At 33.6% G+C, this 18,039-nt stretch overlaps 1 non-coding gene across 1 annotated transcript; it reads right to left on the bottom strand.

The window, feature by feature from the left end:
• Positions 1-8,345: 8,345 nt before the first annotated feature.
• Positions 8,346-8,418, bottom strand: TRNAG-GCC (transfer RNA glycine (anticodon GCC)). The gene has a single exon. It is a non-coding gene; the product is annotated as a tRNA-Gly (tRNA).
• Between the last annotated feature and the right edge of the window lie 9,621 nt (positions 8,419-18,039).

The raw sequence follows: 18,039 nt of genomic DNA, 5'->3' as shown, positions 1-18,039 counted from the left end.
CAAATTTATTATATTCTAAGATATCAAATCACAAGAAAGTGTAGGTTTTAAATGTTAACTGGGTGTGACTTCAGGTAGGGAGCTGAGAGCTGATTAATGAAAATATATTTTGAACTTTGTTTACCTATGCCTGAAAGCCCCAAACATTCTATAAATTCTAATGACTGCAATATCATCATTACCTAATTAGATCTAAAATTATACAACCACTCTTAATGTGATTGATTTTCTTTGCTTGTGAATGGAAAGATAGGAATTTATATACTATATGACTTTTATTTCCTTTAAATAATGCTGGAATTTTTACCATTACTATCACTTGCTCTGACAATGCCCCCAATATTAATACAAAGTGCATGAAACATTTGAGAAAGTTTAATGCTTTTACAATAGGAAGCCATATGGGAACAGGATGATTTTTAAAAAGGAGAAACTGAGCTGACCAGGAGGCCAATTAATGAGAATATTTATTAAGCAATACTCTTTAACAGTTTCATAAAACCCAAGCCAATATTGGAACAGAGCTCTATTCATGGGTACCTGGGATTAGATTCAGATAGTTTAGACAATTTTATTTCTGCCTACATCAGAAATGTGGCTAAACATTGTTAACGTTTATTCCATTCAGTAGCTACTTTGGGCTTTTTGCCTGCATGGCTCTGAAAAATATAAATTATTTTACTCAAGTTCAGCCATAATATCAGGGTTGAGAAACAAAAGAGCTTATGGTATAAAATAGATGTTCTCTTATCCTAGAGTAGAACCTAACAATACTTCACTGATAATGGAATAAAACACATGAATAACTAGAAGTCCAACCCATTAAAAACAGGGGTGGAAGGGTATCTTATTATCATCAGTATAATTAGGACAGAGAGCTGTATAATGAGTGTAATCATTTTCTAAGCCTGTTTTTATTCAGCATTCATAAGAATGGGTGGTTATAACATACAGTACAATAACATAAGCACTGAAAATACTAGGGAAATAAAATAATTTACTAATTCAAAGGAAATCACAAGTCACTAAAGGAGACCAACAATAAAACAAGTAATTAGAGTTTACTTTGATAATGGAGAGGACACAGTTTTCAAAAGATTGCCATTCTATAGGAATGGCAAGTAACCCAGATTGGACTACCGGGGAAGATGTCAAGGAACCATGCTGGGAAGTGCTGCTTGAGCTGAACATTAAAGGGCGAGAATTAGGTTTCCAGAGGCATGGCAGAATAACATTCCAGTGAATGGTAGCAGAATGAACAAAATTGCAGAAGCATGAAGAAGCATGGCTTTTTGGGGTTGGAACTTATTTGGGGGTAATTTGCCGGGAGGCGAGGCTGAATAGATAATTGGAAGCAAGTCAATCAACTCATTCTCATCCGCTTCTTTTTTATCCATAAAATAGAGATAACTTCCTGTATTAATCAGGGTTCTCTGAGAAACAGAACTAATAGAGAGTGTGTACGCACTGTGTGCGTGTGTGCGTGTGTATGCCGAGAGAGAGTTATTTTCAGGAATTGGTTTACATAATTTTGGAGGATACCAAGCCCAAACTCTGTAGGGTAGGCTAGCAGGCTGGAGACCAAGGGAAGAGTGAATGTTGCAGCTCAAGTCTGAAGCCAACCTGGAGGCAAATTCTCTCTTTCTAAGGGGAGCTTTGCCTCTTTTCTCTCCTTTAAAAAATTTTTAAACATCTTTATTGGAGTATAATTGTTTTACAATGGTGTGTTAGTTTCTGCTTTATAACAAACTGAATCGGCTATACATATACATATATCCCCATATCTCTTCCCTCTTGCGTCTCCCTCCCTCCCACCTTCCCTATCCCACCTCTCTAGGTGGTCACAAAGCACCAAGCTGATCTCCCTGTGCTATGTGGCTGCTTCCCACTAGCTATCTATTTTACATTTGGTAGTGTATATATTGTCCCTGACACTCTCTCACTTTGTCACAGCTTCAATCAATTGGATGAAGTCCACCCGTATTCAGGATAGTAATCTACAGACCAAAGTCTACAGACCATGGCCTAGCCAAGTTCACATAAAGTTAGTCATGATGAATCCACCCCTTGTCAACTTGATACTCATATGCACTTCCTTAAACCATACTTAATCTCTAAAGAAAATGACAATATCATACTTCTGTTTAACATGATGCAACTATCCTGTGTACAACTGAAAACACACTAACCGTTTGCACAGCAGAGGATGAAAAGTTCTTGGGTAATGTTTACTCTTCTCCTTGATATCCTGTAATTTAAATAATGTGATGTAAAGTCAGTACATCTTAGGTTATATGGTAAGCGAATAAAAGAGGGAAAAAACAAAGGTATTTACTAGATAGGTAGGTAGACAGACATACACATACACACAAACACAAGCATATTCATAAAAAATAGGGAAGAAATATTCAGGAAAGTAACAGTCCTCATTTCTGTAAGTGGTAACGTGGTCATAGCTGGTATTTATAAACTGCCTTTTCCCATTATTATTATGTATTATCCAATACATTCCATATTCCCTTTACAGTTAGCAAGCACCTCAGATTGTTGTAGTTCTTTACTTGGGATGGGGGTAAGGGTGATCCAAACCTTCATTCCTGAAGGGTCTGGACCTTTAGTAGTCCTGTCTGAATTGGGTTGTTGTAGTCTTCCATTGACTTTAATTACAGGTTATGGTAAAACTAATATCCTAAGTGATCTCCTGTTATTCCAGATATACTCTTCCTTATCTCTATGGTAGAATAGCAGTGCAATTTCCCTTTAGTGGTCAGGATCAATCAGCCCAACCACAGCAGTAACTCCTTTCTTTGCCTGTTGATTCAGAGGCATGAGAAGCCCAAAGTGGCTGGGTAGCAATCTTAACTGCTTATTCAATGGAATCACTGTTGTGTCTCCTGGTGGAAGTATTCCTCCCTTTAGAACTAAGAGCTCTAGGTCAGTAATACATAAAGTCATGGGAATAAGAAGCAACTATTCTGCTAGTGGGTCACTGGGATAATAGTGATTGGTGCCACTTCCATTTCCATCCCTTGATTCCTGGACCTGTGAATCCTAGCTGTGGGAGAAACAGTGCCATATGTTGGACACTGATTCAGAGCACATGCAGTCTCCTGGAGACCTTGCCTCAGGCCTGCAAAATATTGTCACCTAACTGACATAGTAACTGAGTCTTTAAAAGGCTATTCTACCATTCTCAAGCCAGGTGCTTCAGAACGGTGCAGAACATGGTAAGACCAGTGAATTTCAAGAGTATGGGCCCATTGCTGCACTTATTTTTCTGTGAAGTGAGTTCCTTGATCAGAAGCAATGCTGTGTGGAATACCATTACAGTAGATGAGGCATTCTATAAGTCCACAGATGGTAGTTGTGGCAAATGCACTGCATGTAGGAAAATCAAATCCATACCCAGAGTAAATGCCTATTCAAATGAGAAAAAAAAAATCACTTCCATGACAGAAGCTGTACAGTGTAATTAACTGGCTACAAGGTAGCTGGCTGATCACCCCTGGATAAAGGTGCCATATCGAGGGCTTAGTGTGGGCTTCTGCTGCTGTCATATTGGACACTCAGCATTGTCTGTAGCTAGGTTGGCCTTTGAAGTACACATGCTGAGCTCATGGATTACCTCTATCCCTGCCACCATTTTATTAATAGCAGAATATAGCAGCAAATGTATCTTGTTTTAATTATATTCCATATGTGAGAAAAAATATTTATCAAGTTTAATGTTGAACTTTATCACCACTTTCAACATTATGAAGCATACCAATGCCCACCTTTATTTTTTATGATATTAATACTTTCATGAGGTAATATTTGGAAATATTTATCTCATCTGTATAAATCTCACTTTGGCTTACGATGAAAGACTTAGTGTTTCAAATCAAAGCAGTATATTCAAAATGAGTTAATAGTAAGATGTAAAATATCTGGAAAATTCTCAGAAAAAAAGTAAATGCACCAACCAACAAACACAGGCATATTTTGCTTCTTTTCAATAATGAAACATGGGTGGCATATTTATTACAGTTTAAGCACAGCCATCAACAATACTGTTTTCTGTTCAATGTCAAACAAACCTTGATGTGTAAATAACAGGATTATTCCATCTATCAAGTACTGATGTTCTTTTAGTCTTCTAATTATTAGCTTGGAAAGCATAAAAACTTTGGTAATTTTATTATGCATTTTTTATAGTTTAAGATTCATTTTCTATCCATCATATCAAAAAGAGCAAATAATAAATCTTGGTCCTCTTCTATAATTGTAATTTTTTTGCTTCATTACAGTTTTAAAACTGATAAATCAAAGATACCTTCAACAAGAAAAAGATAAGTTTCAATATTTTAAAATTTTCTGGGTAAAAATTTCATTTAATTTGAGGATCTTAGAAGGAGTCATACATATTATACCTGTAGGTTTTACTATTAAACTTTTAGAATTCATAGTAAAAATAAACAAAAATGAAATGACCTAGGTATCTGATGTAGTAAATCCATGGTATTCTGAAGTGCAGAAACCAGGACATGTTAAACACAGTTACTTCTGCTGCTGTGTTAAGATGATGTAGAGTAATGGGTGGTGATGGCTTGTTCTAATGACAGAGAAGTTTAGATTGTGACATGATATAGGATCAGTACAGTTCTGTTTGCTTATTATATTAGATTTCAACCAAGAGAAAATCCCTTTTGCTATTTTATTCTTTAATTTGATTGACTTGCCCTAATTTTATTCAGAGGCGCTATTATATTGTTCTTAGCTACATCAGGAAGTAAAATAGACAAAATTTCCTTCCTTTTTGAGGCTTCTATACCAGTGAGGAAACATAAGTAAAAATATATATTACAAGTACATAAATTTTGTAGGATATTCGAAAGCAAAGTGCTATGGGGAAAAGTAGAACAGGCTAAGGGCTAAGAATTTGGGGTATATAGAGGAGGGTGGTTTGAGTAGACTTGGTTGAGAAGGTAGCATTTGATTACAGGCCAGTATTTGTATTGAAAATTCCTTTTGTTGACTTAAAATATGACCTCAGTCATAATCAGGTTTATCACATGTCTATGAAGTAAAAATGAATCTATAATCTTAGAAACAATTCCTCTTAAGCAGGGTGTTTCATAATGACTTTAACAATTATTTTCCTTGTTGGCATTTAATAAACACTAAAATTTAGTTTCAAATATCTAGTATATTTTGAGAATTATTTCTATTTTTTAGGAGAAAAATTGACTACATTGATAGAGCAAGTATTATGGGAAAGCTGCAGCATTTTAGTGAACTTCCAAGGTCCTGAAACTTCCTCAATGGTTGTCTGAGTCAAGGCCATACCAATGATATCAGATTCTTTTATTTTGCGTGTGTACATGTGTGTCTGTGTCTGTGTATTTATTTTTGTTTTCTTAAGTGAAATCTCCTTTTAATGATACATGATGAAAATGAGGCTCTTGTCTCTGGATTTCTACTAGTTACAATTTTTTAGGTTTAATTTGAAATAAATGTTAAAATGTACTTCACAAATATTAATTTATTTTTAATGACACTGGGAGAAGTGAAAATGGCTTTTAATCTTTAAATGAAATGAGGGCTCAGGCCAGCAAATTGAAAAAAGTGAGCAAAATATTCACTTTCAGTTCTGAATTATTTATTTTAAATTATCACTTTGAAGAAATACATAAGATGTAGTTCTATATTCCCATTCATTTTATGCTATATTTATTTGGTATTAAAAGTAATTTATATCAGGTATTTTCATGGATAATCCAAGTATCAGTGAGCACTGATACCAAAATAAACTATAAAAAGTGAATTGGAAAATGGAATATAGAAAAATATATTCTTTTTTTTTTTAGTTAGGCACTATAGGAATCAAAGATGAGCCAGATGAATGTGGGTGAGTGGAGGAGGAAAGTAGAAGGTGTTTTAGGTACATGTAGCATCTCTGCAAAAATACTGAGGAAAATAGCATGTTACGTTCAGCATGTATCAATAATTTGATATGTCTGGAACATAGGATTTTAAAGGGAGAGGATCAAAAGGAGATGTTGAAAAGCTATGTAGAAACTCCATAATTATATAAAAATTACATATAAAAATATATGTATATATATTTATCTACATAAATAAATGTATATATGTTTTTCAGAGACTATTTTAAACTTTTTTATTTTAGTTTTTTTTTTTAGTTTTGAGGGATAATTGACATGCATCACTGTATAAATTTAAGGTGTATAGCATGATGGTTTGAGTCACTCATAGTGTGAAATGATTACCACAGTAGGTTTAGTTAACATTCATCATCTCATATAGATACAATAAAAAGAGAAAAAAATTTTTCATTGTAATGAGAACTCTTGGGATCTACTCTCTTAGCAACTTTTCTGGATGTCATACAGTGGTGTTAACCATAGTCAACATGTTGTACATCTCTAGTACTTATTTATTTTATAACTGGAAGATTGTGCCTTTTGACCACCTTCCTCCAATTTCCCTATCCTCCACCCACTACCTCTGGTAAGCACAAATCTGATCTATTTTTCTATAAGTTGGATGTGTATGTGTGTTATTATTCCACATGTAAGTGAGATCATACAATATTTGTTTCTTTCTGACATTTCATTCAGCATAATCCCTTTAAGGTCCATCCATGTTATCACAAATGGTAGGATTTCCCCCTTTTTTTTTAATGGCTGACTAATATTCTTTTGTGTATATATACACCACGTCTTTATCCATTCATCCACTGATGGACACTTAGGTTGTTTCCATGTCTTGGCTATTGTAAATAATGCTGCTATGAACATGAAGGTTCCACTATGTTTTCGAGTTTTTGTTTTCATTTCCTTTAGATATACTCTCAGAAGTAGAATTGCTGGATTATATGGTAGTTCTATATTTAATTTTTGGGGAACCTCCATAATGCTTTCCACAGTGGCTGTACCAATTTATAATCCCTTCAATAGTGCATAAAGATTCCCTTTTCTACATATCCTCACCAGCATTTATTATCTCTTATCTTTTTGATGATGGCCATTCTAACAGGCATGAGATGATATCTCATTTTGGTTTTAATTTGCATTTTCCTAATGACTAGTGATGATGAGCATCTTTTCATGTATAGACATACCTCGCTTTCCTGTGCTTTGTTTTGTTGGGCTTCTCAGTTATTGTATTCCTTACAAATTGAAAGTTGTGGCAACAGTGCATTGAGTAACTCTACTGGCACCATTCTTCCAACAGCAGTTGTTCACTTTGTGTCTCTATGTCACATTTTGGTAATTCCCGCATATATTTCAAACTTTTTCATTATTATTATACTTGTTGTGGTGATATGATCAGTGATCATTGATTCTACTGTTGCAAAAAGATTATGACTCATTGAAGGCTCAGATAATGGATAGCAGTTTTTAGCGATGAAGTATTTTTTAATTAAGGTATGTACATTGTTTTTTTATACATAATGCTACTGTACACTTAATTACAGTATAGTGTGAACATAACTTTTATATATGCACTGAAAACCCAAAAAATTTGTATGACATACTTTGTGATATTTGCTTTTATTGTGGTGGTCTGGAACCAAACCCCCAATATCTCCATGGTATGCTTGTGCCTGTAGGCCATTTGTGTATCTTCTTTGAAAAAAATGTCCACTCACTTTTCCTTTGCCTAATTTTTAATTGGATTATTTGATTTTTTGCTATTATATATTTATTATTAACCCCTTATCAGATAGAAAGTTTGCAAAATTTTTTTTCCCATTTCATAGGTAGTCTTTTCATTTTGTTGATGGTTTCTTTTGCTGTGCAGAAGCTTTTTAGCTTGATGTAGTCTCACTTTTTTATTTTGTTACTTATGCTTTAGGTGTAATTTCCAAAAAATTATTACCAAAGCCCATGTCAAGGAGCTTTATTCTAATGCTTTCTCCTGGGAGTTTAATGTTTTACATTTAAGTCTTTAATCCGTTTCAAGTTAATTTTTATGAGTGGTGTAAAATAGGTGTCAAGTTTCATTCTTTTACATGTGACTATCCAGTTTTCCCAGCACCATTTATTGAACAGACTGTCTTTTCTCAACTGTTGAATATTAGTCGATCATATACACTTGAGTTTATTTCTGGGCTGTTGATTTGTTGGTCTATTTGTTTTTATGCCAGTACTATACTGTTTGAATTATTATAACTTTATAATATAGCTTGAAATCAGGAAATGTGTTACCTCCTGCTTTCTTCTATCTTGGGATTTCTTTGGCTATTCAGGGTCTTTGTGGTTTCACATAAACTTTTAGAGTGTTTTTTCTTTTTCTTTTTTTTTTTTTTTGGTCACACCATGTGGCATGTGGTATCTTAGTTCCCTGACCAGGGATCAAACCTGTGCCCCCTGCATTGGCAGTGCAGAGTCTTAACCACTGGACCACCAGGGAATTCCCTGGAGTGGTTTTTCTATTTCTGTAAAAATTACCATTGGAATATTGATAGTTGCCTAGAATCTATAGATATCTTTTGGTAGCATTGACATTTTAACATTTAATTCTTCCAATTCATGAACACATGATACCTTTCCATTTATTAGTGCCTTCTTTGATTTCTTTTATCAATGTCTTGTTTTCAGAGTTGAGATCTTTCACTTTCTTGGTTAAAGTTACTCCTAAGTATTTTACTGTTCTTGAAGCTATTGTAAATGTGATCATTTCTTTTTTTTTAAGGAATTTTTTTGTTGGTGTGTGGAAACACTGTGAATTTTGTATGTTAATTTTATATCCTACAATTTTACAGAATTCATTGATTAGTTTTAACAATTTCTTTGGTTCAGTCTCTAGGATTTTTAAAATATATAAAGTCCATGTAATCTGAAAGTAGAGTTAACTCTACTTCTTCTTTCCCAATTCTGATGCCTTTTATTTCTTTTTCTTGCCTGATTGCTCTAGGTAGGGCTTCCAGTACTACGTTGAATAGGTATGGTGAGAGGAACACCCTTGTCTTGTTCCTGATTTTCGAGGAAAGGCTTTCAACCTTTCACCATTGAGTATGATATTAGCTGTGGGTTTGTCATATATGTCCTTTATTATATTGAGATATGTTCCTTTTATGCCTAATTTTTAAATGTTTTAATCATGAATGGATGTTGAATTTTGTCGAATACTTTTTCTTTGTCTATTGAGATGATGAAATCATTTTTATTCTTTCATTCTTTTAATGCAATATATCACATTGATTGATTGCGTATGTTGAACCATCAGCATCCCAGGAATAAATCTCATTTAATCATGATGTATAATACTTTTAATGTGATGCTGAATTTGGTTTGCTAGGATTTTGTTGAGATTTTTTTCATCTATATTCATCAGGGATATTGGCCTATAGTTTTATTTTCTAGTATTGTCCTTATCTGGCTGTGTTATCAGAATAATGCTGGCCTTGTAAAATAAGTTTGGGCATGTTCCCTCCTCTTCAAGTTTTTGGAAGATTTTGAGAAGGATTGGTATTAATCCTTTAAATGTTTGGTAAAATTCACTAATGAAACCATCTGGTGCTGGGCTTTTATTCATTGAGAGATTTTTGATTACTGGCTCAATCTATTTACTAGTAATTAGGCTACTCAGATTTTCTCTTTTTTATTGATTCAGCCTTTGTAGGTTGTATGTTTCAAAGAAGTCGTCCAGTTTGTTGGTGTATAATTTTTCATGGTAGCCTCTTATTTTCCTTGTATTTCTGTGATATCAGTTGTAATGTTCTCTTTTTCATTATACTTTTGTTGATTTCAGTCTTCTCTTTTTTTTCCCCCTTGTTTAGTGTAGCTAAGGTTTGTCAATTTTGTTTATCTCTTAGTTTGGTTAATATTTTTTATTGTTTTTCTATTCTTTATTTTATTTATTTCTGCCCTAATCTTATTATTTACTTCCCTCTGCTAACTTTGGGCTCAATTTGTTCTTTTTTTCCTAGTTCCTTAAGGTGTAGAGTTAGATTGCTTCCTTGCTTCTTAATGTAGGCATTTATTGCCATGAACTTTCCTCTTACAACTGTTTTTGCTGAATGCCATAAGTTCTGGTATGTTGTATTTCCATTTCTGTTTGTGTCAAGAAACTTTTTAATTTCCCCTTTAATTTTTTCTTTTTTGTATTCATTAGTAGTTCAAAAGAATGTTGCTTAATTTTACAGTTTTTCTTTTGCTATTTTCTAGTTTTATGGCATTGTGATAAGAGGAGATACTTGGTATGCTTTCAGTCTTCTTGATTTGCTAAGACTTGTTTTGTGGCCTGACATTTGGTCTATGCTAGAAAATGTTCCATGTGTACTTGAGAACAATATGTATTCCATTGTTGCTGGATACAATGTTCTATATGTCTATTAGGTTCATTTGGTCTACAGTATTGTTCAAGTCTGCTGTTTCTTTATTGTCTTTGTCTGGATAACTTATCCATTCTTGAGAGTGGGTTATTAAAATCCCCAACTATTAGTGTATTGCTGTTTATTTCTCCTTTGAGCTGTGTTATTTTTTTCTTTATGTATTTAGGTGCTCCAATGTTTGGTGCTTAGATATTTACAACTGTTATGTCTTCTGTATGGATTGACTCCTTTATCATTATACAATGACCTTCTTTGTCTTTTTTTACTATTTTTCATTTAAAGTCAGATATAAGTATAGCTACCCTGCTTTTTGTTGTTGTTATCATTTACCTAAAATGTCTTTTTCCATCCCTTCCTTGTAGGTTTGTGTGTCTTTAAAGTTAAAGTCTGTGTCTGGTAGGCAGCATATTTTTGGATCCTGCTTTTTTTTATCCATTCAGCCTTTCTTTGTCTTTTGATTGGAGAATTTAATCCATTTATGTTTGATGTAATTATTGGTAAACAGTGATTTACAATTGTCATTTTGTTCATTGTTTTCTAGTTGTTTTGAGATCCATTATTCCTTGTTTCTTATGCTGCTGTCTTTTTTTGTGTTTTGATGTCTTTTGGTATCAGTATACTTTGACTTCTTTATCATGTTCTTTTATGTAATAGCCATAAGGTTTTCCCTTGTGGTTACCATGAGGGTTACATGAAATTTCTTAAAATTGTAACACCCAATTTTAAGCTGATAACAACTTAAGTTCAACAGCATTCCTAAAGTTTAAACTTTTACTTCTCCTCACATTTTATGTTATTGCTGGTACAATTTATGTATTTTAATATTGTGTAACTAACAACAGATTATTGCAGTTACGGTTATTTTTATAACATTTATTTTTTAACTTTTAAACTGGAGTCATAAAAGTATTATGCACCACTAATAACATATTACAGAATCTAACTTTAACAGTATATTTACCATTACCTGTGAATTTTGTGTTAACTTTTTATGTTTTTATGATGTTAATTAATGTCCTTTTACTTCCACTTAAAGAACTCCCTTTAGCATTTCTTGTAAGTCAAGTCTAGTGATAATGATTTCTCTCCAGCTTTTGTTTGTTCAGGAAATTCTTTATCCCTTCTTTATCTCTGAGTATAGAATTTTTGGTTAACAGTTTTTTTTTTCCAATATTTGAATATGTCATTCCATTTTCTCCTGTTCTGGAAAGTTTATGTTGAGAAATCTGACAATAGTCTTATGGGGATTCCCTTGTATGTAACATCTCTCTCTCTCTCTCTCTTTTTTTTTTTTTTCTCCTCTTGCTTCTTTTTAAGTTTCCTTCTTTGTCTTTGACTTTTAACAATTTAATAATAATGTCTTGGTATAGCCCTATTCAGGTTCAACCTATTTGGTGTCCTTTAGGGCTCAGTGACCTGGATTTTTTTTGCGGGGGCCACATAGCATGACATGTGGAATCTTAGTTCCCCAACCAGGGATCAAACCTGTGCCCCCTACAGTGAAAGAATGGAGTCTTAACCACTGGACCACCAGGGAAGTCCCTGGATCTGGATTTTTAACTTAAAGTCTATTTTGTCTGATAGTAATATAGCTACCCCTGTTTTTTATTGGTTACTATTTTCTTAAATTGCCTTATTTTTTTAGTTTAAGTTTTATTTAAACTAACTCTATAAGAGAAGAAAAGTCTATTTCTCTTCCCAAGTTTTGGAAGTTTCCAGCCATTATTGCTTTAAATATACTTTCTGTACCTTTCTCTTTCTCTTCTCCTTCTGGAATTTGCATAATGTGAATACTGTTTATTTTCATTGTGTTTCATGAATCCTGCAGCTTTTCTTTACTTTTTTTTTTCTTTTTGTCCCTCTGACCAGAAAATTTAAATGTCTTATTCTCCAGGTCACTGATTCCTTCTTCTGCATGGTTGAGTCTACTTTTGAAAGTCTCTATTGAATTATTCAGTAATTATATTTTTCAACTCTAAGATTTCTGATTGGTTTTAGTTTATGGTTTCTATTTTTTTGTCCAATTTCTCATTTGTTCATGCATTATTTTTCTAATTTTGCTTAGTTGTCTGTATGTTTTTGTAGTTCACCAAACATCCTTGAGAAGATTATTTTGAATTCTTTGCCTGACAGTTCATAGGTCTCCATTTCTTTAGGGTGAGTATTGGAGCTTTATTAATTTCCTGTGGTGATATCATAGTTACCTGAGTTTTCATTGTCCTTGATTCCTTACCTTGGTATCTACACATTTGGGTAATCAGGTTCCTCTTTACAACTTTATAGGACTGCTTTGACAGAGACAGATCTTCACCAGTCAGCTCCATTCGGGTTTCTGTGTGTGTCTGCTGATAACGTCCTTGGGCATGTGGAGCCTACCATTATGATCTACTTTTGATGAAGCAACTGTTTGAGTTCTGAGTATCATACAGAGTATTTTCACTGCCATAAAATTCTTCCACTCTCCGTTTCTTCATCCCTCCCCACCCCATAGCCCTTGGCAAGTACTGATGTTTTTACTGTTTTTACAGATTTGCGTTTTCCAGAATGTCATAGAATTGCAATCATACAGTATGTTGCCTTTTCAGATTGGCTTCTTTCCCTTAGTAATATGCATTTAAAGTTCCTCAATATCTTTTCATAGATTAATAGCTCAGTTTCTTTTTGGCACTGAATAATATTCCATCATCTGGATGTACTATAGTTAATTTATCCATTGACCTACTGAAGGACATCTTGGTTGCTTGCAAGTTTTGGTAATTGTGAATAAAGCAACTGTAAACATCTGTTATTCTACCTAGAACACTCTTCCATAGCTATCTTCATGGAACTCTCCCTCTCCTCTTGCAATCCTTTTCTTAAATGTCAAACATTTCATTAACCCTATCTTGACTACTCCATTTAAATTGCAAACTGCGCATGCTCAATCACTCCCAATCCCCATATTATGTTTTATTTTTTTTCAGAGCATTTACTGCCTACTATCCTATATCATTTACACATTGTGTGCTTTTTGTCTATCTCCAACCACTAGAGTAAGCTCCACAGAGATATGGGAACATGGCTTTTTGTCTGTTTTGTTCACTGTTTTGTCCCCAAAATCTATCCCAGTACTGGGAATATGTTAGTAGTTCAATAACTACCTTTTGAATTAGTGAATGAACAAAATGCTATCTTCCTGCTGAGCTTGAAGCCAATATCAGCCACAAAATATTGGCATAAATCTACTCATTTATTAAGACCCTGGATTCCTTTTTAGCTATCATTATTAGAGATAGGCAAATTATCTAATGGTGTTGCTCAGACATTTAATGGTGTATTTATTAATCCAAAGAGACTTATTATTCTTAATTCTAAATAAAATGTTCTTTTTCATAAAATAGTTTAAATTATTTTTCTTTATTTAAAATGTAAACTAGCAAATATATATTTCAATATTAGCTTTGTCACAAAAATTATAGTTCAACTGTTTTATGTATACATAATATATTTTTACACTTTGAAAATAACTCCAGTGTTTATTGGTAGAATGTCATGTTTTGGATGCAACAAATTATGTTTGTACCACAACCAATTCAAAGTACATTAATTTAGTAAGAACATGGCATTTCTCATCGTGCCAAGATATACCAAAGTTGCATTCATATTTTCACTACAAAAATTTTTGTTTGAACATTTTAACTGACTTTACAATAGTAGTTATCATGGAGTCTATTATTTTAACTTTTAGAAAAATGAACTTCCAAAGTTTTGATTCTAATGAGTAAAATGATCAACTTATTCATGGAATTATCTTAAAAGATCAATTTTTTGAAGCATCATATGAAATTTGTAAATAAGTTGCATCATTTATTCATTTATGGATGCTTCTTTGTTTTGGGAAAACACCTTCTACTCTCCTCTACTGTCAATACTCAACTCACAGAATACTTCACTTTAGACAATATTCATTACCAAATATGTATAGAATTTCCCCCACACCAAGTAATTCTGCCATATCAGATAGATGTCTTACAATTTAATTTATTCTGACACTATCTACGTAAGGATAGTGTAAGATCCCATGGGTTAAGGGCTCAAGATGCGCCCCATCCCCACTCTACTTTAGATGCCAACCTCAAGCCCAGGTCGTAACCTGTGCTTTTGACTAGCAGGCTACAAATTGGAGGGTCCCATGACCCCCTATTCAGGCTCAGTCATTTGCTAGAGTGGCTTACAGAATTTAGGAAAATTGTTTCCTTATTAGATTACCAGTTTATCATAAAGGACATTACTCAGGAATAGCCAGATGGAAGAGATACATAGGGCAAACTATGGGGAATGGATGCAGAGCTTCCATACCCTCTCTAGGAGTCTCACCATCCCAGCACCTTCTTGCGTTTACCAATCAGAAAGCTCTCTGAATACCTTTAGTAAGTGTTTTTAATGGAGGCTTTATGATATAGGTTATGATTGATTAAGTCATTGGTCTTTGCTGATTAACTCAACCTCCAGTCAGTTTCCCCTACATGGAGGTTGGAGGGTGGGGATGAAAGTTCCAACCCTCTAATCATCTGATTGGTTCTTCTTATAACCAGCCCCCTATCCTTAGGAGCTTAGCAGATGTCACCTCATTAACAAACTCAGGTGTTGTTGAAAGGGCCTTGATATGAATAACAAAAGATTCTCCTTTCATCTTTATTGCGTATATTATAGGAAAAGATGCTCCTGTCATTCTTATCATTTAGGAAATTACAGTGGTTTTAGGAGCTCTGAGCAGGAGCTGGGGGTAGAAAACAAATACATATTTCTTACTGTCATAACCTGATTCCTTTATTTTAGAAGATAACTCTCTGTTAACCTCAAATCTCATTCACTTGGTTACGGTCTGTTTTACATGTGGGTCACTAGGTTAATTTTTCTCTCCTACACCTATACTCTGGAATAACTGTTCAGCCATAATCATGGCTTTAAGTCTGCCTTTTTGAGCTCAGAGAAAGAGTTCCCATTTCCTATTCAAACTAATATTTGTGCCCATCTTTTTTTAAAACATCTTTATTGGAGTAAAATTGCTTTAAAATGTTGTGTTAATTTCTGTTTATAACAAAGTGAACCAGCTATACATATACATATATCCCCATATCTCCTCCCTCTTGCATCTCCCTCCCACCCTCCTTATCCCATCCCTCTAGGTGGTCACAAAGCACTGAGCTGATCACCCTGTGCTATGTGGCTGCTTCCCAGTAGCTATCTGTTTTACATTTGGTAGTGTGTATATGTCAATGCAACTCTCTCACTTTGTCCCATATTACCCTTCCCACTCCCCGTGTCCTCAAGTCCATTCTCTACGTCTGTGTCTTTATTCCGGTACTGCCTCTATGTTCATCAGAACCTTTTTTTTTACATTCCATATATGTTTGTTAGCATATGATATTTGTTCTTCTCTTTCTGACTTACTTCATGCTGTATGACAGACTCTAAGTCCATCCACCTCACTAAAAATAATTCAATTTCATTTATTTTTGTGGCTAAGTAATATTCCACTGTATATATGTGCCACATCTTCTTTATGCATTCATCTGTCAATGGACACTTAGGTTGCTTCCATGTCCTAGCTATTGTAAATAGAGCTGCAGTGAACATTGGGGTGCATGTTGCTTTTTGAATTATGGTTTTCTCAGGGTATATGCCCAGTAGGGGGATTGCTGGGTCATATGGTAGTTCTATTTTTGGTTTTTAAAGGAATCTCCATTCTGTTCTCCACAGTGGCTGTATCAATTTACATTCCCACCAACAGTGCAAGAGGGTTCCCTTTTCTCCACACCCTCTCCAGCATTTATTGTTTGTAGATTTTTTAATGATGGCCATTCTGACCAGTGTGAGGTGGTACCTCATTGTGGTTTTGACTTGCATTTCTCTAATGATTAGTGATGTTGAGCATCCTTTCATGTGTTTGTTGGCCATCTGTATATATTCTTCGGAGAAATGCCTGCTTAGGTCTTCTGCCCATTTTTGGATTGGGTTGTTTGTTTATTTCATATTGAGCTGCATGAGCTCAATAGCTAGAGAATGCCTCCACTACTGTTTACATTAACATATCATATTTTAATTAAAATGTGTGGTGCTTTAAAAAGAATCTCAACATATTTCTAAGGAATGGAATCAAAAAGAACATCTTATTTATATATATATATATATATATAAAACTGATTCATTTTACTGTACAGCAGAAACTAACACACCATTGTAAATCAACTATACTCCAATAAAAATTTTTTTAAAAAAAGAACATCTTATGTGTACAGTTAAACTTATGGATGAAGTTAAGCTAAATATTAAAAACAGAGGGTCTTTTTTATGTTCTGCAAAGGAAATACCCTTCTAAATATCATGTTCTAAGAAGGGATCACATTGTAACTTAAAAAATATTCTAAAATAAATTATGACAGAACACAACATATTAAAAGCATATGATGAGTTGAAGCTGTGCTTCAAAAAAATTTGAAGAATTAAATGCATACATTAGAAAAAAATTAAAATGCATTAATATTTGTCTCAAAAAAGGATAAGCAAATTCAACATCATAAAAGATGGAAGAAATTATAAAAATTAGAGTTGACATTAATTATATAAAAGAAAATAATACCAAAAAAGAATGTTGTTTCTTCAAAAAGGCATACACTTACCTAATGAAGGAAAATTGAGAAAAGATAAAGGAGAAAAAACCCTTAAAGTGATAAAAAGGGGATATCAGTACAAATTAAAATGACCATAAATGGGTATCATAAGTAAATTTATATCAGTAAATTTGAAAATTTAGGTGAAATGTCCACTTCTATATAAATACTGTCAGAAGGAAAGATACAATATCTGAACAATACAAGAAAGTGAAAATTGGAGAGATTACAGAAATTGAATATATTATTAAAAACTTTTCCTCGAGGAGATTTCAGGCACATATAATGTCACAGGGACTCCTTTCAAATATTTAAGGACTAAATAATGTTAAACACAGAAACACTTAAATAGAATAGAAAATGAGAAAACATTGCCTAATTTAATTTATAAGCTCAATACAATTCTGACAACAAAAGCTGAAAGGGATTTAAAAAATGGGGGAGAAAATTAAAGGCCAGTCTCAATCCTGAATATAAATGCAAGAATTCTAAACAAAATATTGTCAAATCAAATCTGACAGTGTATAAAATGTATAATCAAACATACATATACACATAAACACACACACATATAACACAAACCAAATTAGATTTTTGCAAGAAAAGAAGTTTTCTTCAAAATTAGAAAATACATCAAAGCAAAGTAACTAAATTAAGATTAAGATACAGATAAAATACAGGCATACCTCAGAGTTATTGTGGATTCAGTTCCAGACCACTGCTATAACGTGAATACCACCTTAAAGTGAGTCACAAACAAAGTTATGTTTACACTATACTGTAGTTTATTAAGTATGCAATAGCATTATGTTTAAAAAAAACAGTGTAATATTATAATTAAAAATACTTTATTGCTAAAATTGCTGTCATCTGAGCCTTCAGTGAGTTATAAACTTTCTGTGGGTGCAGGGTCTTGCCTCCGTGTTGGTGGCTGCTGACTGATCTGAGTGGTGGTTGCTGAAGGTTGGGGTGGCTGTGGCAGTTTCTTAAAATAAGACAACAATGATGATTGCCGCATCAGTTGACTCTTCCTTTCACCAAAGA

The sequence above is a fragment of the Pseudorca crassidens genome, chromosome 1 (genome assembly GCF_039906515.1).
Source record: "Pseudorca crassidens isolate mPseCra1 chromosome 1, mPseCra1.hap1, whole genome shotgun sequence".
NCBI lineage: Eukaryota > Metazoa > Chordata > Mammalia > Artiodactyla > Delphinidae > Pseudorca > Pseudorca crassidens.
Note: the sequence above shows the minus strand (reverse complement) of the source record. Positions and strands in the feature narration are given on the sequence as shown.